Raw genomic sequence first — 23,119 nt, 5'->3', positions numbered from 1 at the left:
AATAAGGAGTTTCATGATCTGAACCACAGTCAGCTCCTGGTATTTTTACTGACTGTATAGAGCTTCTCCATCTTCGCCTGCAAAGAATATAATCAGCCTGATTTTGGTATTGACAATCTGGTGATGTCCATGTGTATTGTTTATTAGGCAAGTTATAGTTGAATGGATCTAACTGATGACTACCCTCAGTTTCAGTTTGACACTTGATTGCCACCCAACATGAAAAATCCTGATCAGAAGTTGGAAAACTTGAATCCTTGAGTGAGTTTAGTGAGGCTGAAAGGATTTTCTGTGCCATTTAACTTTTTAAATGGCACAGAAGGGGAGGAGTGTTTTCCTCCCCTTGCTTAACCCTCCTCCCTCCCTCCCTCCCTCCCTCTCCATTTCCTTCTTTCCTTTTCCCCTCCTTCCTTCCCTTCTTTTCTTCTCTTCCTATCCTTCTTGCTTCATGTGTCAGTCCACTTATCATTTGTTGTTCTTCTTCTCTGTTGACATTTTTTGGTCATGATGGAACTCTGCCTGGAAACAGACTAAGCAGAAAAAGGGTTTGTTCACAATAGAGCTGAGCAGCCCCATGTCAGGGTCTGCAGAGCCATCAGAAAGCTTTTCCTCCCTCTCTCAGCTCGGCTTCTCTCCTCATGCTCTTAAACCAAGTTTATCTGTGTATCTGTTCCCATGACTTTTGTTAGCTTCCTGGACCATATGGTCCTAGTTTAAACAGAAACGGAAGACCTCCAATTTACCAATATTTTTATCCTAGGAAAGGACCAAAGAAGGTAATCCTGAGTCACATACTTACTCGAAAACCAAATCGTGTAGTCATAAAAGTAGAAAAATGAAAGAAAATAACAGCTCCAAGTGTTTGAAAAGGAGGGGTGTTTGAGGGGAAGATGATGGTGCTGTTGATTTCAAGGAGGGGAGTGCTAAGCAAAGAAAACTAAAAATAATCACTACCCCATCATTTGCCATGTACTTCAGGAAAAAAGATTGGTTAGACATACTCTTGGATTATTAAAAGTTCAACAGCTAATGGGATAGCAGGTTTATAAGCTGATACCTTAAAAGCAGTGTTACTAACACAACAATTAAAGCTTTCATAGGGTTCTCTAGAATCTTAGAGAAGGTGAACCAGCTTGCCTAGGAATACTGAGCTGCAAAGTAAGAAGAACTATGCTTGGTGAGCTGTAGAGATGGTTGTTACCAAGGATACTACACCTGTGCAATGATACTTATATTTATATTTTCAGTCTTGAATAGTGTGTAAGAATAAGCCAGGTTAACAAAGGAAGCAGACATTAAGGCAAATGAAACAGCAAAGACAAGAAGAACATGGTACGTTTATGAAATGTTAGCCATTCAGTATGAATCAAGCAATGAGTAAATACTGGGACTTGCTGGGAGATGTTGGCATGAAGAAGTAGGAACATTATCACAAAGGGCCTTTGGGGCCGTGATAAAGCATTCAGTTTATCTTGTATGTGAAAAAGAACCCTGAGAGATTTTAGAGACAGGAAGAATTAGTCACTCAGTCATGTCTGACTCTTTGTGACCCCGTGGACTAGAGAGGACCGCCAGGCTCCTCTATCCATGGAATTCTCCAGGCAAGAATACTCCTCCAGGGAATCTTTCCAACCAAGGGATCGAACCAGGTCTCCCTCATTGCAGGTGGACTCTTTACCATCTGAGCCACCAGGGAAGCCTGTGAATACTGGAGTGAGTAGCTTATCCCTTCTCCAGGGAATCTTCAGGTAAGTAAACATTATTGTGGAACAATATTTAAAATGAAAATGGAAAAGACATTGGAGTCCTCGTTTTAAAGCTGCCTCGGAGTATGTACGTGGAAGTGGGCCCTACAGTACAGACGCCTTCATAATTATTGGTTTAAATTACTGCCTCCAATCTTTTGAAGATGCTGCAAACATAGAAACTATTAATATTTATACAGCAAACAGTTGGCTTTAGGAAGGTGTTTCTAGCCAGGGTTACCAGCCACGAGTCCTGGGTGATCTAGGCCTTCATCTATCAGCCATGGGGGTGAGGAGATAGAGCCGTCTCCTCAGACAGTAACCTACTTGCTGCGCACTACAGTAGCTGAGAAACTCTAGTACAGAGATCTGCCTTAGAGTGGAGACATGGTAGCAGCAGTCACTTATTTGACAGGAAGTAGAAATAATGATAAAGTCATGGATAGTAGTAAATTGAGATGGGAAATGTTCAATCTGTTAAAACCTTGCAAGATGTCTTATTCGGTGTTCTTTTTTCTTTTAAATTAAAAAAATTTATTTTTCATTAAGTTCCCTGCATATGAACCCTCAAGTTGTAAACTTTCGAAGATGTGAACTTGCATTCCATTAACATCAGGCATGAGTATAACTGCAGCTTGCCCTCCATCTCCTATTGCGGATGAGCCTTCAGCTCTACGATCTCCCAGCTCCTCTGCCTCCTCCAGTTGGTGACTCTTCTTGCCTGTTCACTTGATGCCAGCCCCTGTGTACCAGCTGTTGTCATGCACTACAGTATTTTTCAAGGTACGTTAAGTAAGATTAAAAACGTTTTCTTTATTTTTTTTGGCTTTTTTTCAGGAATGTTTTATTTGTGTGAAAAGTAAATCTATTACAGTACAATACTATATAGCCAATGCTAAAGTCAGTTTGGTTGGACACCTATGCTAACTTTGTTGGACTTACGAACAAATTGGACTTACAAATGTGCTCTCAGAAAGGAACTCTTTTGTATGTAGGGAACTTACTGTATTTTTTTTTTTTTTTGGCACTCTACTTAATCAACAGGGAATTTAATAAAGACAAAGTTCTTTAGGAGAAACAGATCATTGCATCTCCCTTACCAGAACACATGCTCGCTAGTGTTTCCTTCTCAAGCAGAAGAGCAGCACCCTCCTCCGTCACCACAGCAGAAACTGGACGGGGTAGAGAGAGGGCCTTAGAGAAAGTACGGGGCTAGACTCTGGCCCTGAAGCCAGGTGAAGGCTCAGGCATGCTATGCCAGGACAAAGCTCTACGTGGTGCCCTACCCTGCTAGTAGTGAGTGGAACTGGGGATCTGGTGTAGGGGCATCAGGAGAAGCCAGTGACCTGTAAGTGCGTTCAGCTGAAAAAAATGTGTGGAAGTAAAACGTGTGAGTAATCCAACTGCATCATTGTAATGGGCACTTTTTATATAATTTTACCTGTTTCCATTTCCAGTTTAAGTATTCCTTACCTCCTACTGCAATTTTATTTTTCATTGTGCCATTATTTTTCAGATATTCTAAATAGTACACCCATCTTACACATCAAACAGGGATATAGTCAGAGAAATGTTCCACACAAATAGGTCTTTGAACTAAACTCAGATGTTTGCATTGACTATGCTGTTTAAAATTCATTTATTCAGTTTCTAAGCCTGTTTGGTGTAGTGGTACAGATATGAAGTTTGTCAGTTTTCTAAAGCAGAGCCAGAAAAGTTCTGAATTTATGATGTTTATAATATTTTTACAGGCAATATGTATGCATCTGTAAGCATATTATGAAAACCACTTGAATTTTTTTGTTCCTTTTACCTATTAGAAAGATTATATCTCTTGACCACAATTAACCTATGAGCTTTTCTCTGCTCTATTTCTTTTTTCAAAAACACAATTTACTTATCTACCAATCCATTTAATTAAAAGAAAAGAGAATTAAACCTTTATCTTAAGATTATTATCACAATTTATGTCATATTTGGTTGAGGTACTGGCAACTCAATTAGTGGAAGCTTCATGTTAGTGAAATGAAAAGTTGGAGAAAATGCTTCCACCTTCCCAGTGTTGTACCACCTAGGAACAGTATTAGGAAATAAGGATCTTTACATAATGCATCATGATACTCACAAAGTTTCACTTGATTCCTAAAAGGAGATTTCATCAGAGGATCATTAGAATGGCAGTGCTATATGTGCAGGTGAATTAGAAAAAATACAGTTATTTGAGGGGACTTCTGCAGTGACTCAGCAGTAAAGAATCTGTCTGCAATGCAGGAGCTGCTGAGACATGGATTTGATCTCTGCGTTGGGAAGATGCCTTGGAGGAGAGCATGGCAGTCCACTCCAGTATTCTTGGCTGGAGAACCCTGTGGACAGAGGAACCTGGCAGGCTACAGTCCATAGGGTTGTGAAGAGTCAGAAATGACTAAAGCAACTCAGCATGCATGCACAGTTATTTGAGAAGTAGCATATAGACTGAATTATAGGGAACCTGGAAAGGAAATGAAAATAGTTAATAGCACAGTGCCTCTGATAACCTTTAAATTTAATTTGTTTTGGAATCTGCCTGCTTTATGTTGCTAATGCAAATTTTTTACTTGTAATGGCAGAGATGAAAATATCCGGTTAGATCATCTCCTGCCAATGCAAAATAGACTTCTGAGTTATTAGGGCTTTGTCCCTACCGCTATAACACTGTTGAATCAAACTCAATAGTGTTGGAAAAATATATCCTAATGTTAAAGGTAGTTATTCTGATTTGACTGTCCTGTTAAAAAGCAGCAGTAGAGTTGAATATCACCATTATGATTTTCAGATAACCCAGTTGTATAGGAGGTGACTCAGCAGAAGTGTCAAAACCGAAAGCAGCATGTTATGTCTGATGAACTGCCTGTCCAATGCGAAGAGAGCTTCACTGATCTTTGATGCTATTTAGGTTGATATGTAAATTTTCTAGCCCAGCATTTTCAAAGCGTCACTATGTAGCAACAGTAAAGATCAAAAGCAGTGCTAGTTGTTATTCCATTGAACTTCAAAGACTCATTGAAAATCATGAAAAAAGTTAAGGGAAGTGTATTTTATATTTAATACCAGAAACTCATGAAAAATGTAAGGCATAATGTCTTGGCTGAAGTAGGGATATTCTAGTAGCTTTGTGCTTAAAATTCCTCCAGCTACTTCTCACTGCAGCCTCTCATGACTTCTCAAAACCTATGGAGATGCAGATAAATGGGTTCTCACAATGCAACTGCAGTCTGAAGCTAAAACTTAACCTATTTTTCAAAATCTGAGATGAGTTTTAAATAACGTCAAGAACCATAGATGAGATTTTTAAAGCGCAGATAATATACTTTTGGAGAAGGAAATGGCAACCCACTTCAGTATTCTTGCCTGGAGAGTTCCACGGGCAGAGGAGCCTGGTGGGCTACAGTCCATAGGATCGCAAAGAGTTGGACATGACTTAGCGACTGAACACCAGAGTGAACAATGGATTTCTCTGGTGGCTCAGACAGTAAAGAATCTACCTAATGCAGAAGATGCGGTTTCCACTCCTGGGTTGGGAAGATCCCTTGGAGAAGGAAATGGCAACTCACTCCAGTATTCTTGCCTGGAGAATTCCATGGACAGAGGAGCTGGCGGACTACAGTCTATGGGGCCCCACAGCGTTGGACACGACTGAGTGACTAACTCACACACACTAATATGAACAACAATGAGTAGCTCTCTCAGAATGTAGGAGAGGCAAAATAAGGAGAAAAATCCAATCAAATCTTTATGAAGAGTCAAAAATGGAAAGTCAGTCTTAAAATTACACATGTTCTGAGGAGGAGACTTGAATAATCAGAAGTACCAAAGATAATTGATTAAAAATGTCATCAGATGATAATGATGGTTGAGAGTTCTCTCTACATATTCCAGACAAAATCAGTATGAAGAAATGTATAGGTAGGCACATCTTTGTAATTAAAAGTATTCAAGTAGAGTTATAAAATATTCAAAACCATTGAGGTCATAAAAAGTTATTTCTTTGTAACAAGGTAAAAATCCTGATGGCACCAGATGACCCCTCTGCTTTATAGGAAGACTCCTCTGCTATGTAGGAAGATAATGAAACCAGAAATTAGTACTAATTTTCCATAACATTTATAAGGAAAAATGTTACAATTTAAGGATTTTATGTAGGACCAATTCTTTTATGAAAAAGGCAGTAAAAGTAATTCTTACATTAGCAAATTCTCAGAAACCTCCTTATTTGTATATTTTTAAAGTAACATGAAAATATACATTAGTGAACCAAAAGACAAAAATTACAAATTCAAAAATGAAATGTCATATAAAAAGTATATAAAAAAGAATATAGTATAAATATACTGCTTATACTGTGTAATATGAACAGGTATAACATAAATACTTTCTATGAACCTCAAATTTAGTAATCTCATGGAATTAAGTGTTTACAGGTGGATTTGGAGTCCAGGTTACCACCTTAGCTTTTCCATATTTTTCCCAGCTCTTTACAACCTCTTTGCAGCACCAAGAAGTCTGAAGTTCTTACAACATTCATTGACAGGTGGTTCAGAAAATCTGTTTTAACAACACAGTTTAACCACACTGAAAGCAAACTGTCTTGGTTAAGACCAGTTGCTAGAAATTTGTTTGCATGAGAAAGTTATCTACCCTATCTGTGCCTTAGTTTCCTTATCTGTAAAATGGAGCAAAAATAGTACCTACGTTCTAGAGTTATAAGAATCAATATATATTGATGTTCATTATTATTATTTCATATTTTAGAGTAACACTTTCTATTACGTATTTTACATGTCTACATTGGAGAAATGAATAAAAAGCAACAATCTTCTCTGATGGAAATAGAATATAGTATAAGTATACTGCTTATACTCTGTAATACAAACAGGTATAACATAAATGCTTCTCAGCCACTTTTTAGTAGTGTGAATTTTCACAAGTTGCTGAGTCTCCCTGAGCCTTGAATGTTTTCGTCTATATAATGGGGTAAATGATATTTAATGTAGAGGTAGGGTGTCCGGCACATCCTGGTTTGCTCTGAATGTTTCCAGGTTTTATACCTGAAGTTCCACCTTCAGAAAACTACTCAGTCCAGACAAACTGGGACCAGTGGTTACTTTATTATAGGGTTGTTAAGATCTCACACATGCTTAGAATAGGATCTTAAAACATAAGTATTCAATAAATATTTTCCATTATTTGTATACTTTTTGCAGTCAGTCTTCGAAATCTAGTGTGTATCTTACACTCACAGCACATAATTTACATCCACCATGTTCTAAGGGCTCAGGAGCCACGGATGGCTAGTGGCTACCATGTTGGACAAACAACTCCACACTAACGCTAGGATGAGTTGAAGAAGATAGGTACTTCCTCCAGGATTGTGTTCTTTTCTTTCTACCCAGAGCATGATGATAGTTTCTCATCTACCTTATTTCACATACTCAGAATTTCCAAATCTATAAATTCTTTTGTGACGTCAGATATTGTAGTTAGATGATGAAATGAAAGGATGTTAGTTTATCTCTGATTCGGAATTATCCGCAGCATTGATAAATGACATGATACATTTGAAAGATTTTATTCAACTACATTCTGAGAGGAACCAGGCCAAAATGCCTTAAGCTAGGAAAATCTGTGGCTTATTATATTTCACTTATTTCTACATGGTTTAAACTTAGCCACGTTATTCTGGGCTAGAGAGCAGCTTGAATATTTGGGGGTTTTTTGGTCTGAAAATAACTTTTTCCTAAGAAATTATTTATCAAAATAAGAAATACAATACAGTGGTAGCTAAAGTTTAATGCTTCCAGATTTTTGTATCAGTTGTCTACACCCCAGACATCTATGAGCAGGTCATAAGAGATATTTGTTTTGTTATCCTAATGAATTTCAGAAACTTTTAAGGCTTTTCTCAGGCACTGCTAAATTTTAGATGCTCTGCCTTAGTCTTATGGACCCCACATAGATTATACAGTCAACAATATCATAATTTAAAAATTATGAAGGCAATTATGAAGGCAATTCGATTTTATCTTCCTCTGATACTGAGTCCTGGTTAGAAATGAAAATAAAATAGCAATAGCCTTTAAAAAGATTTCTTACTGCTACTGCTACTGTTAAGTCACTTCAGTGGTGTCCGGCTCTGTGCGACCCCATAGACGGCAGCCCGCCAGGCTCCCCCGTCCCTGGGATTGTCCAGGCAAGAACACTGGAGTGGGTTGCCATTTCCTTCTCCAATGCATGAAAATGAAGAGTGAAAGTGAAGTCGCTCAGTCATGTCCGACTCTTAGTGACCCCATGGACTGCAGCCTACCAGGCTCCTCCATCCATGGGATTTTCCAGGCAAGAGTGCTGGAGTGGGGTGCCATTGCCTTCTCTGAAAAAGATTTCTTAATGTTCTCTAATTATACCCATTAAATGCAACTAGGAAAAGTAACTCAAGCTAGACTCAGCCTTTTCTACATATTTCTGGACTTGAGTAGTAAAATCCAATCCAAAATCTATTCTCTGGTTATTTCAGAAAAAATCTAGAAGGGAGATGTTGAGACTATCTGGCCCAGGGTGGCAAGCTCCATCTCAGATGCCAACCCTAATTGACTATTAGTGGCTGTATGTAAGGCTGTGCTAAGAACTGTGAGATCTGCTACAGCTCTCTGTAAAAGATGGCTAAAGTGAGGGGACATATGGACATCCTTACCTTTCATTAACAGCAATCCTCACAGAAAGGGAGCTTCTTGCCCAGTAGGGGAAAGGTGAGAGAGGTGCAATCATTATCTCAGCAGACTGTCTGGAGCTGCAGGCAGTATTGTGTGAAAAACTGGGTCAGCCGGCTGCTGTGTCTAAAGGAGAATTTTGCTATTGGAATTCTACAAAAAGGGGTAGAATCCTGGTGCAAATGCCATTATTAAGGGTAGCTGTTTGCCCAAGCTGCTGTATGTGCCAAAATGTTTGTTTACTGGACACCAGTGGGCATTAGCAGAGTGTGGAGTGATAACAAAAGATAAATTTTAAGAAGTGGAAATCTCTTAAAATACGCATGGAAAAGGCAAAGCAAAATATTCTAAAAATCATTTTTACCTGCATTTTACTGGAGAGTAGTTTATATTTGGATCTTCTTACAAAGAGATATTTTTTAATGGGTAATTGTAGACTGTAAGAACTAGAAGTAATTTTGCTAAATTCAACCTCATTGTTTAACAAATACATAAATGGTCCAAGGAAGATGAGCGAGCTCTGAGGTCCAAGAGTTTATGTGTATTAGAGCTATGTCTAGAAGGGCTATTTGATTTTAGTAAGGGCTCAGGATCTGAGCATCAGAGACCTGCTGTGCCGTGCTTAGTTGCTCAGTTGTATCTGACTTTTTGTGACCCCATGGACTGTAGCCCACCAGGCTCCTCTGTCCATGGGGATTCTCCAGGCAAGAATACTGGAGTGGGTAGCCATGCCTTCCTCCAGGGGATCTTCACAACCCAGGATTGAACCAGAGTCTCTTGCATTGCAGGCAGACTCTTTATTACCTGAGCTATCCAGGAAGCTTAGAGATCTACTAGGATCCCTTAAAGATTATTTATTTCATTTTACTTCTCATGGATAGAGGTTTCCTAAAATTGTTTTGAACAGGTAGCTTTTTATTGTCTTTAAAGAGACAATATAAATTGGGCAATATAAGAGACAATTGTTATATTTTGTTATTTTTTTATTTTCAACATCTAAATATAAAAGGGAAATAATTTTTTAATCTTTCCCATCTTTCACTTCACTCCTTTCCTTGAACCACTTTTTTAAGAGAAGATAATCTAGTAATATCTTTCTCTATTACCTCATCTTTTTAAACATATAAACAATTTCAGTAAAGTCATATTTTAAGTAAAGAAAATCCATAGCTAATAAAAATTATCTGTAAAATATAGTTTAGAGCTCTCTTTAGTCTACTGCACTTAATGTCTAGTGACTGGATAACTCAGTGAGGGGAAAAAACCAACATTAGTTATAATTATATGTACAATTTAGTTTGGGGAGTGTTATAAAATGTCTTGCTGTTAGTGAAAAGATAATATGTTTATTTATTCGCTAAATATTTTGTTCTAGGTACTGGGTATAGTGAAAAGTTGAACACCAAATGCCCATAAGATCCTCCTATTTCAAGGGTAGAAATGCACAATTAAAATGTGAAAATAGTATAATTTTATTAACAATGTAGATAAAATGCTACTGAATATAGAAAATATAGTCCAGGAAGACCTCATGGATGAAATGACATTTGAGGTTTTTGAGAACTTCCAGGGCAGACAAGACAGGGCATCAGTAAAAGCGGAGACATAATGCTATGTTCCACTTGTAAGGAACCGTGAGTAGCCCAGAATGACTAAAGTTCAGGGTGTATGGCATGAGGTGACAGATGATTCTAGAAAAGTGTATTGTATATTGGAAATATATCCTTAAGACATGGAGAGGGGTCAGTTTTTTAAACCTGGGAAGTGGTATAATGAGATCTGTATTTACAAAGACAGCACTCGTGGCTGCACACAGGGTAGATTGGAAAGGAGAGACTGGAGGGTACGGAAGGGAACTGATGCCGGGAGATTTGAGGAACAAGGTGTTACTCAGGAGAGCGGCCTCATGGTCTCTCATATAAGCTTCCTTCTCTCTTGTTCCCCTTCTACTGATTCACTTTACATATGTATCATTTTGATTCCTTGAGACAGACTACAAGACTTGTCATGATCTGGCCCTTGTCTGCCTTTCAAGTCTTGACCCACCTTGCTCTTCCCATTTCTCAGCAAACTCCAATGAGCTGTGTGTCCTTCCATTTTACTCATGTTACAAACTCCTTCCAATCTCCAAGCTCTTACACACCTAGTGACTCCTGCCTAAACTCTTTACTCTCCCCCTTGACCAGGCCAACTAATGCTTTTAATTGAGTATATAATTGCATTACAATGTTGTGTTAGTTTCTGCTGTTCAATGAAGTGAATGAGTTATATGTATACATGTGAGCCCTCCCTCTTGGGGCTCCCACCCCCATCTCCCATCCCATCTATGTCACCACAGAGCGCCAGACTGAGCTCCCTGTTAGGCTAACTATTTTTTATGTTGCAGCTTGGAGTTACTTCCTTGAAGGATTCCTCTTCTATATTCCTTTCTCTTAAAATACACAAGCACTTGTGCACAAACATAAATGCCCTAGTCCTTGTATGTTCCTCCTTGTCCTCTCCTTCAGAGTGAGGATGGATAAAAAGAAAGCCTAGCCTAGACTTGGAAAATAATTACTCATGCAATTGTGTGCTCATTGTCTATCTCCTTCACCTGATAAGGTCTTAGATTGTGCTTATGTTTTTAGTGCCTATATGCTCAGTAAATATTTTTGAATAATTGAACATGGTAATTTATCTATGGACTACACAACATTATTGCTCAGCACCAAAGTCTTGGTGTCGGTGAAACAGAGTAAGAGGGAGAGAGAAGATAAAGGTTCTGATTGACTTAGTCATCCTTCCATCAGCTCTTTTTAACCTGAGGTTGAAGGTGGCAAGATTATTCAGTGTGTGCTGCTCACTCAGCAGGGGCTGTGAGCATTGGCAGATTTCATAACACTGGGCATGACATGGCAGATACCCCAAAGTATATTTAATATGTTAGTAGCCAGATAAGAGGAGGTGAGAAATTTATATATGGATATACAGAGGACATTTAAGAACAGAAAGTAAACTATACAGATGGAGAATGACTGACCAGGCAAAAATGTAGGCTCAAAATTCTTTGGATTCTATTCAGTGACTAGCTGTGAATCAATAGCATGATGCTGTCATTTGAAATATGTTAATAAGAGGGCATTATGTAACTGCCCCCATACTGGTCATTTATCATAATGCATCTGTCCTAAGCTTCTCTCCTTTACCTACGAATGGTAGAAGAGAAGCCTAGAGTGATGGGGAATAACAGAAATTAATACTGTGGAAACTGGACTTATTAGAATAACCCAGAGAGAAGAATATTGAGAAAAGATTGTTTTGATTTAGAAAATGTTCTTGGCCATAAAATATCAATCTAACTATTGATTAATACTTAGGAACAAGAAGGAATAAGGTTGTTGTTCAGTCGCTAAGTTGTGTCTGACTCTTTGTGACCCTATGAATTGCAGCACACCAGACTTCTCTGTCCATCACTATCTCCCTGAGTTTCTTCAAGCTGAAATCCATTGAGTCAGTGATACCGTCCAACCATCTCATCCTCTGTTGCCCCCTTTTCCTCTTGCCCTCAATTTTTCCTAGCATCAGGGTCTTTTACAGTAAGTCAGTTCTTTGCATCAGGTGGCCAAAATATTAGAGCTAAAGCTTCAGTATCAGTCCTTGAAACAAGTATTCAGGGTTGATTTCCTTTAGGGTTGACTGGTTAGATCTCTTTGCATTCCAAGGGACTCTCAAGAGTCTTCTCCAACACCACAGTTCAAAAGCATCAATTCTTCAGTGTTCAGCCTTCTTTATCATCCAACTTTCATATCCACGCATGACTACTGAAAAAACCATAGCTTTGACTATGTGGACCTTTGTCAGCAAAGTGATATCTCTGCCTTTTAAAACACTGTCTAGGTTTGACATAGCTATTCTTACAAGGAGCAAGTGTCTTTCAGTTTTGTGGCTGCAGTCACTGTCTGTATTGATTCTGGAACCCAAGAAAATGAAATCTGACATTTTCTACATTTTCCCCATCTGTTTGCCTTGAAGTGATGGGACCGGATGCCCTGATCTTAGTTTTTTGGTTGCTGAGTTTGAAGCCAGTTTTCTTACTGTCCTCTTTCACCTTCATCAAGAGGCACTTTGGTTCTTCACTTTCTGCCGTTAAAGTGGTATCACGTATCTGAGGTTGTTGATATTTCTCCCAGCAATCTTGATTCCGGCTTGTGATTCATCTAGCCAGGCATTTTGCTAATAAGGTTAAATCAATACAATTACTAACAAGGTCATAATCATTTGGAAGGCCTTCCTTAATGGCTCAGTGGGTAAAGAAACTTCCTACAATGCAAGAGATATAGGAGATGTGGGTGCGATCCCTGCATCAGGAAGATACCCTGGAGGAGGAAATGACAACCTACTCCATAATTCTTGCCTGAAAAATCCCATGAACAAAGGAGCCTGTCAGGCTATACAGTCCATGGTGTCAGAAAGAGTCAGATAGGACTGAGCAACTAAGCCCATAGCACAAGGTGCCTATTGTGCTCTTGCTGTTATTGCCTCAATGCCTAACGTGTGTGCATGCACGCTCAGTCACTTCAGTCATGTCTGACTCTTTCCAAGAATCATTGCAATTACTGATTGTCTCTTACCTCTTCTGCACTGTCAGGCAGGCACCTGGGAAGCCCAATGCCCAACATAGTTTATGGCAGATAGGGAATTCTGAATTATAAGTTGAGTGAATGAGTGAAGGTGTTAGTTATTTAGTGCTCATATGTTTACCCCTCTACGGAAATAATATCAAACAAATTTGTTGACATCTGAATATTTATAATATAAGGAACTGTCCTAGGATGTTTATGTGTATAAACACGTGAATATGTATAACACTTATTTGAAATGTAGGTTTTAGAATTATGTATGGTGTGGCCAGCAGATCAGGGGTGACTATCATTGACAACGTAGATTGTTACTCTCAGTTCCCAAGAGGAGGGCGTTCATCTTACCACTCAAGACCATAGGGACAGTGCCAGGGTCAATCAGGGGGCAAACAGGTTAAGGAGAAAGGAAGTGCAAAAGGCTTTATTGAGATTTTCACCAGAAGGAATGGATGAGGCAGGATAAACAAACTAAGAAGGTTTAGGATTGGGTAGTTTGAATAATTTCAGCAGCAAGCTTGGGGCTATATGGGTGGTTTCTAGTTGTCCAGCGCTCAATCCTTCAGTGACTTAGGGCAGACAGTGTTCTCAATTATGCGTGTGTGTTCAGTCATGTCCAACTCATTGCACCCCCATGGAGCCTGCCAAGCTTCTCCGTCCTTGGGATTTCCCAGGCAAGGATACCGGAGTAGATTGCCATTTCCTACTCTAGGGGATCTTCCTGGCCCAGGGATCAAACCCATGTCTCCTGCATTGGCAGGCAGATTCTTTACCACTGAGCCACCTGGGAAGCCTCCTTGACTACGGGAGCCTGATAAAAGAAGCTGGATGCAAGTGTGTACTCTGGGTGGGTATGGACTATGATATGCGTATCAGAGTTGTGCTCACAGGTAAGTTGTTTGCTATCTTTAAAAATTAGCTAACCCTGGGAGACTCAGTCCTCACTTGGGTCCACAAAGTCCCCAAATGTCAAACCATCATAAAATAACAGGAAAAGAAAACCCCATGATTAAGTCACAACCTCCTGAGGTAAAAATTGTTATGCAAAATTTCAGATGAACATGGAGGTCTGGAGAGGTTAAGTAACTTTCTCAAGGGAACACAACTAGTAAATGGTCAAGCTGGATTCCAACCAGATGGTATAGGTTCAGAGGTTCAGTTTTTTAATATCGTATCAATACTATACCTCACATGTACATAGTCAGCAATTATCAAGTGAGACAAAAAAGAAAGTGTAATAGAAGTACCCACAGAACCAAACAAACAAAAGCTGAGCTAATAAAATCATGAGTATAAATGTGCTTAATCAGTGATTAAAATTTTGGTGAGAGGTGGATAGGTCATTAGATCAGGGAGAACTTTTATTCATACTGTTTTCTTACAAGAAAGACTTCACAGATGATAGGGTTTTTGTTTGCTTTTAAAATGAGGAAAAAAAAAGGGACACAATTTAAAGGCTACATTTCCATATTCTATATTATTTACTCTATTGAATGGTGATTTTTAAAAATGAGTTTTTTTGTTAGACATTGGCCATGTACGGCAGAGACTTATTAGTATCTTCCAAATACCTGCCATTCTCATTGTGCCAGAATGTGTTAAATATGGAAACTCTCGTGGCAGAATAGTTGCATGGAGAGATAGGTGATGACATAATGATAAATGCGTATGATAGATAGGTACAAAGTACAGGACTTTTGAAAACAGTGGCCTGCCCTGGGTTGCTCTGAACCCCATGTTCCAAACTTAAATTTCTTCCTTATTATAGCTCAGAAAGTACTATTGACATGAAATAGCCACTTTAGAGAGGTTGAGACCAGCTCCGGATTGCACTTGGGTTTTTCAGCAACCCAGCGTACTCCCCAGATCATTGTTCCCATGGCCTTCATTCATTAGTTATACAACTGGGATCTAAAGGTTAGAGTGGCCCAGCTGTGCTGAAGCCAAACTGGAGGAGCTCAGAGAGATCATGATGGGAGACAGTTAAATATTTAAAGGTAATAAGAGGGATAAGGATTAGTGTTGCAATAAAATGCCATTAAACTTAAAAAAAAAATCCAATCAGCATATTTCTCTGTAGGGTTGATGGTTCATTTTACATCTCTTGATCTGTAGGATGAGATTTGTTTCTCCTGGGAGAACACTTCACCAAGCATACCAGAGTTAATTGCATCTAGCTATTTTAGATTGTGAAATGAATGCACATTGAATATTAGACTGTTCATATCACCGTCTTTTGCAGAAAGTGAAAAGCAAAAGGGCATATTCCCACATGTTTGTTTAAATTTTAATTGCACTTTGAAAAAATCCAGAAGCTTGTAGCCAAGATTTGCAGATATGAGAATCTAGGTTGTCATAGTAGTGCACAAACTGTATCTCTGAGATTATACAACAGTGTTTACCAGAAAATAAAGATTTAAATAGATTTTCCCTTTTGCTCACCAAGTCAATAAAATATTTCAGAGAATTATTATGCTAGATTGAGTGGTTAATCTTGTTCATCACATTCCATGGATGATTTCTTTTTGGTGCTTGTTTTGGTTCAGATCAGTTCAGTTCAGTTCAGTCGCTCAGTCGTGTCCGACTCTTTGCGACCCCATGAATTGCAGCACGCCAGGCCTCCCTGTCCATCACCAACTCCCAGAGTTCACTCAGACTCACGTCCATCGAGTCAGTGATGCCATCTAGCCATCTCATCCTCTGTCGTCCCCTTCTCCTCCTGCCCCCAATCTCTCCCAGCATCAGAGTCTTTTCCAATGAGTCAACTCTTTGCATGAGGTGGCCAAAGTACTGGAGTTTCAGCTTTAACATCATTCCTTCCAAAGAATTTCCAGGGTTGATCTCCTTCAGAATGGACTGGTTGGATCTCCTTGCAGTCCAAGGGACTCTCAAGAGTCTTCCCCAACACCACAGTTCAAAAGCATCAATTCTTCAGCACTCAGCTCTCTTCACAGTCCAACTCTCACATCCATACGTGACCACTGGAAAAACCATAGCTTTGACTAGATGGACCTTTGTTGGCAAAGTAATGTCTCTGCTTTTCAATATGCTCTCTAGGTTGGTCATAACTTTTCTTCCAAGGAGTAAGCGAATTTCATGACTGCAGTCACCATCTGCGGTGATTTTGGAGCCCCCCAAAATAAAGTCTGACACTGTTTCCACTGTTTCCCCATCTATTTCCCATGGAGTGATGGGACCGGATGCCATGATCTTCATTTTCTGAATGTTGACCTTTAAGCCAACTTTGTCACTCCACTTTCACTTTCATCAAGAGGCTTTTGAGTTCCTCTTCACTTTCTGCCATAAGGGTGGTGTCATCTGCATATCTGAGGTGATTGATATTTCTCCCAGCAATCTTGATTCCAGCTTGTGTTTTTTCCAGCCCAGCGTTTCTCATGATTTACTCTGCATAGAAGTTAAATAAGCAGGGTGACAATATACAGCCTTGACGTACTCCTTTTCCTCTTTGGAACCAGTCTGTTGTTCCATGTCCAGTTCTAACTGTTGCTTCCTGACCTGCATGTAGGTTTTCAAGAGGCAGATCGGGTGGTCTGGTTTTCCCATCTCTTTCAGAATTTTCCACAGTTTATTGTGATCCACACAGTGAAAGGCTTTGGCATAGTCAATAAAGCAGAAATAGATGTTTTTCTGGAACTCTCTTCCTTTTCCATGATCCAGCAGATGTTGGCAATTTGATCTCTGGTTCCTCTGCCTTTTCTAAAACCAGCTTGAACATCTGGAAGTTCACGGTTCATGTACTGCTGAAGCCTGGTTTGGAGAATTTTGAGCATTACTTTACTAGCATGTGAGATGAGTGCAATTGTGCAGTAGTTTGAGCATTCTTTGACATTGCCTTTCTTTTGGATTGGAATGAAAACTGACCTTTTCCAGTCGTGTGGCCACTGCTGAGTTTTCCAAATTTGCTGGCATATGGAGTGCAGCACTTTCACAGCATCATCTTTTAGGATTTGAAACAGCTCAACTGGAATCCCATCACCTCCACTAGCTTTGTTCGTAGTGCTGCTTTCTAAGGCCCCCTTCACTTTACATTCCAGGATGTCTGGCTCTAAGTGTGGAGAAGGCAATGGCACCCCACTCGAGTACTCTTGCCTGGAAAATCCCGTGGACAGAGGAGTGTGCAAAGTGCGACCCCATGGACTGCACACTCCTCTGTCCACGGGAGTGCTGCATTCAATATGCCAGCAAATTTGGAAAACTCAGCAGTGGCCACAAGCGCTCTTTTTTGTACAGTTCTTCTGTGTATTCTTGCCACCTCTTCTTAATATCTTCTGCTTCTGTTTTGGTTCAGGAGGTTTTAAAAGCAGGTTTCATGAATAATTGCTAGAGCTATTAATTTACAGTGTAGACTTTGGACTCATTTCCCTTATATTGCGGAAGACAACAGCTTCCTGCTTTGTATGAAGCAATCCCAATTTGACTGATCATCATTTTCTTTTATAAATATCTACAGCGCAAGAAGAGAACAAAATGAAAGAAAGTTGGTTTCATTTGTGATCCATATTAGAACAAACTAGACATGGCCTATTATTTTTATTATTTATTATTTTTAAATATTTATCTGCTTGCTTTTATTTATTAGCAGTGGCTGGAGGGTATGAATTTATGCGAGTCCTCTGTTTACTGAAGAAACCTTTTTAGAAAGTGGCACTGTTGTTTATATTATTTGAACTTTCATACTTTAGAGAGAGAGTTTCAGTAAGATGTAGGGCATAATAAATTAGCTAACTAAGTGTATTTTAAAGGGATTATTGAAAAATCATTTAAATTTATACAAGTAACTCGATTCAGAAATAATTTATTGAACACCTACTATGTGACAGCCATGTGCCAAACTAGGATTACTAACATGAATAACACATATTCCAAGGAAAGATTAACTGAATTATTATTTTTATTTTGTTATTAAATTTTATAAATGTGAAATATGAGCTCAATAAAAACTAATGATTATCAAAGTTTGAAAATTTCACTTGAGCCACATTCCTTAGATCTTATATTGGGATGTTTATGTTTAGCCAATCCTCTTGTTTCTAGAAAATATAGAATTCCTTAAAAAGTTGATATTAATATATTCTTACTATTCTATTTTTTTTTATTGCTTCTGCTTTATGCTTTGGTGTTTTGGATGAGAGTCATATGGGGTCTTAGCTTCCGACCAGAGAAAGAACCCACAGTCCCTGCATTGGAAGGCAAAGTCTTAACCATCAGACAGCCAAGGAGGTCTCTATTCTGGATACACAAGAAGCAAAATCATCAATGAATTAAAATGTAACTTACATGTAACTAGAGAGCCATCAACCAATGCCATATTAGCACTTCAATAGCGTCTGCTCTTTGCCAGTGTTCTTTCTGAGAGAGCCTTGGACTAACTGCCTGATGAAGGCAAAGGAGAGTTTGTGTTGCTATAGACACAAACACTGCAAAGTCCTGGTGGAGGGATTAGGCTCCTGAGAAAGGCTTAGAGAAAGACAATTTACCTGAGACTAAAGTGGGACCCATGAAGAAAAAAACGAAAAAACCCTCAAACCAACAGTTTACAAGTGAAAAGTATTAACAGAATATTCTTGACGGATAGTAAACTTTTGGCCATTTTTTGAAGTCGTTTATGTGATACTGAGTGTTCTTAAATTACATGTTATTTTTACTTTGTGGTGTGATATTTGTAGAGCTGTAAAGGCATTCTGAAATGTCATATGTCATATTAACCAAATATATTTACATTAAATCTATCTTTCTTTTACTTCTGGTCTCTTCTTTCATTTACCATCTTACTTCACCTCTCTCAAAGTCATTACCCCAGTGAATCAAGAGCTATGTTATTTTTCTAATTTTTTATAAAGTTTAATTTAAAATTTTGCCAATTCACATTAAAATTAATATTTTTTAATGAAGAAAGTTACTCTTTGGGGTTTTATTATTTCAGATTTTCCTTTTTTAGGTAATATGAGCCATGCCACTGTGGAGTTGTTTAACATTGTGTGTGCTCAGTACATCACAACAAACTGTGGAAAATTTTTAAAGAGATGTGAATACCAGACCACCTGACCTGCCTCCTGAGAAATCCGTATGCAAATCAAGAAGCAACAGTTAGAACTGGACTTGGAACAACAGACTGGTTCCAAATCGGGAACCTGCTTATTTAACTTACATGCAGAGCACATCATGAGAAATGCTGGACTGGATGTAGCACAAGCTGGAATCAAGATTGCCAGGAGAAATATCAATAGCCTCAGATATGCAGATGACACCACCCTTACGGCAGAAAGAGAAGAACTAAAGAGCCTCTTGATGAAAGTGAAAGAGGAGAGTGAAAAAGTTGGCTTAAAGCTCAACATTCAGAAAACGAAGATCATGGCATCTGGTCTCATCACTTCATGGCAAATAGATGAGGAAACAGTTACAGACTATTTTTTGGGGCTCTAAAATCACCACAGATGGTGATTGCAGCCATGAAATTACAAGATGCTTACTCCTTGGAAGGAAATTTATGACCAAACTAGGCAGCATATTAAAAAGCAGAGACACTACTTTGCCAACAAAGTTCTGTTTAGTCAAAGCTATGGTTTTCCAGTAGTCATGTATGGATGTGAGAGTTGGATTATAAAGAAAGCTGAGTGCCAAAGAATTGATGCTTTTGAACTGTGGTGTTGGAGGAGACTCTTGAGAGTCCCTTGGACTGCAAGGAGATCCAACCAATCAATCCTAAAGGAAATCAGTCCTGAATATTCATTGGAATGACTGATGCTGAAGCTGAAGCTCCAATACTTTGGCCACCTGATGTGAAGAACTGACTCATTTGAAAAGACCCTGATGCTGGAAAAGATTGAAGGCGGGAGAAGAAGGGGGCGACAGAGGATGAGGTGGTTGGTTGGCATGACTGACTCAATGGCCATGAGTTTGAGTAAACTCTGGGAGTTGGTGATGGACAGGGAGGCCTGGCATGCTGCAGTCCATGAAGTCGCAAAGAGTCGGACACAACTGAGCGACTGGACTGAACTGAACTGTGCTCAGTTCAACTCTGTGTGATCCTATGGTGTGTAGCCCATCAGGCTCCTCCTATTCTGGCAAGAATAGCAGTGGGTTGCCCTTCCCTCCTCCAGGACATTTTCCCGACCCAGGGGTCAAAATGTCACCTCCTATGTCTCCTGCACTTGCAGGTGGATTTACCATGGCACCGCCTGGGAAGCCCATTTAGAACCAAATTCAGTTTCCAACGTCTGTGTATATATGTGAATGAGTAGATGTGAGGGAAGGAGGGGCTTATACTTACAGTGAACTCAGAGAAACATTGAGGTTATAATAATAATGTTTTTGTAATTAATATACAATTCTTTTTGAGCACAAATCTAGTCAGTACTTTCTCATTAGTATCATTCTCATATTTATGGGCAAAAAGGGAAATCATTTTTAAAATTATTATAGCCTTTGGCCTGAAGCCGTGGATTCTTTAAGTAAGTACACATTTGAAACAGAATTGGTGATATAGTCATGACAGTTTTTTACATAAATTATTTAATGATATGTCATCTCCCATATCTGTGAAAGTGCCGTTTTTCAGATAGTTGCCAGAAGGAGTTGGGAAAACATATATTTAAAATATTGTTATTTTATCTTTTTTTTGGAAGCCAGTTGACACTCTTCAGCCAGCCAGAAAGAAAAAAAATAAAAGATTTGACAGCATTTCCTGTAAGGCCCTCAGAGAAGGAAGACATCACTCCAGGAGCATTGAATTAGTATGCATGTATGCATTTATACTCATATAACTGAGTATACACTTGAAGTGTTAATTCTATTCCCCCTGATTCACACAGAACCAGAGACTGTATCTGTTTGCCATGGCAACGCTATCTTGATGAAACGCTTTGGGCCCTTTATCGAAATGAGTCATGCTCTGGTAGTGACAACATGAGTCTCTTTCCCGAGCACTGCAGCAACTGATTCTTGTGTGAGGAGAAGAGGGAATGTTTTATGTTTCATGGGTGTGTGGGCTGTAAACAGAACAAAGGGGTTATCTGTAATTCAGACTATAAATAAATTTCAGAGTTAGCAACAGTATTCTCACCAAGGGCCCTGTTCCAGAAAAGCCTTAAATGAAAAATTTTTGTTTGAAATTTTCCTAAAGAGAATCCAGGCATAATGCAGAATTGCACATTTTTAAATATCTTTCTCTAATTACTTTGGTTTTTTTTTCTTCATACAGCCTATTCCTGGTAGACTATTCCTGCCACTCGTATAATAATAAGATTGCAAAAATGTCCTCAAGATGGTCCAGAGCATTAAGTGTCTGAACCCAGGGAATAGTAAAACAACTTCCATCCACAGTGCTAACTGTGGTTTTCTTTTTAGAAGACATGTTAATCCAAGAATGATATTGCTATAAATACTTTCTTGCTTTAGTGATAATAAAACAACAAGAGATAAAATATCTATGTTAACATCTGGTAACAACTCTATGATGTAATATTATATGTTTCTGTGTATGAATTGTGAAGTCTTTGTGTATAATTAGCATAAAGAGCTTGTCACCCTTAAATAGCATTGTTAAATGCAATAAATAAAAAGCGCTACTACAGATGTGTTTCTAATATGTGACATCAGACCATTTGACATCGACTACACTTCTAATTTCACTTTTGATGCATATGTGGGTGATTTTTGATAGACATGTTCTTATTCTGGCCTACTTCTTCTCTGCCTGAACCATATAATCTCTGACTTCATGATAAATGTATAATCAGATCAACGCTTCTGTGTGTGGTATGTGTAGCAATGTTTTATTTTAGAGGAGTGACTTTCAAAGTTTTGATCTTGGGATTCCCTTAAATGAAAAATTATTGAGGACTCCAATGAGTGTTTGATTATGTGAGTTATATGTATTACTATTTACCATATTAGAAATTAAAACTAAGCAATTAAAATATATACTAATTTATTTTAAAATAACAAAATTATTACTGGTAACATAAATAACATATTTGTGTATGTATGTGAAAAACAACTCTATTTTCCAAAGCAAAAGACATTTAGTGAGAAGATTGACACTGTTTTAAACTCATACAAATCTCTTTAATGCCTGATTTAATAGAAGATAGCTAGATTCCTACACCTGTTTCCATGTTTAATCTATGACAATACACTGTTCTGGATGAAGTGTATGAACATAACGTGGCCTCACCTAGGTATGTAATTGGAAAAGAAAGAAGCATTTTAATAACTTTTCAAATATGTTTGGATATGTTTTTGAAATTGTTCTTTGACAACTACAGTAAAACTTAACAAGTGGGTATTTCTTAAAAATTAGTTGCAATGTGCCATCTAAAATTGAATCAGTAAACATTGGATACTCTGTGACATTTAAAATCTATTACTCTGTCTTGCACATGGAATGGATATTCACTCCTATGTGATTTTTTTTTTTTAACCATCATAGATTGGTCAGTTGGAAAATAAGGCTTCACTGAGTTATGCTGATCTTCCCACCATTAACACATTTCATTATACAGCACAAAAAAATACATTTGTTAATACCATTACTGAACTCATCAGAAAAGTTTCCAAGTATTGGGATGCTGTCAGGTTTGCCGCAGCAGATACAATTTTTCAAATTTTTATTTTCACTTGAAAGTTCAGATTTCACCACAGGCAAAATAGTGTCAGTTGTTTTCCTTGAAGTGACAAGATTATTTCGTTCACTTCTCAAAAAGTGCCTGTCAAATACCGAAGTCTGAATAACCATAGCTTGTCTATCAGTTGTTCTTTCAAGTAAAAGTGCTGTTCCATGAAAAATGCAGTTGGTTATCTCCAAACTCAATCACCTATTTCCTTTCCTCAAAATGGCAGATATCAAGCAGACAGATTTTTTTTTCTGTGTAGTTCCATTTTGTTACACAATACTCAAAATATATGTATACAGCAGTCATGGTTTTATAAAATTAATATTTTTTACTGCTTCATCTAGCACATTTTTAAGTAAAATTGGATTTTTTAAATATAACGC

General features: G+C 38.4%; 1 long non-coding RNA gene across 1 annotated transcript; it reads left to right on the top strand.

The window, feature by feature from the left end:
• Window positions 1–1,215: 1,215 nt before the first annotated feature.
• LOC132659312 (uncharacterized) lies at window positions 1,216–23,116 on the top strand. Its single transcript, XR_009599600.1, has 3 exons — window positions 1,216–1,748; window positions 2,295–2,528; window positions 19,061–23,116. It is a non-coding gene; the product is annotated as an uncharacterized LOC132659312 (long non-coding RNA).
• Window positions 23,117–23,119: the final 3 nt, after the last annotated feature.

Source organism: Ovis aries, chromosome 2, assembly GCF_016772045.2.
Source record: "Ovis aries strain OAR_USU_Benz2616 breed Rambouillet chromosome 2, ARS-UI_Ramb_v3.0, whole genome shotgun sequence".
Taxonomy (NCBI): Eukaryota; Metazoa; Chordata; class Mammalia; order Artiodactyla; family Bovidae; genus Ovis; species Ovis aries.
This window is presented reverse-complemented; position numbering and strand designations above follow the sequence as displayed.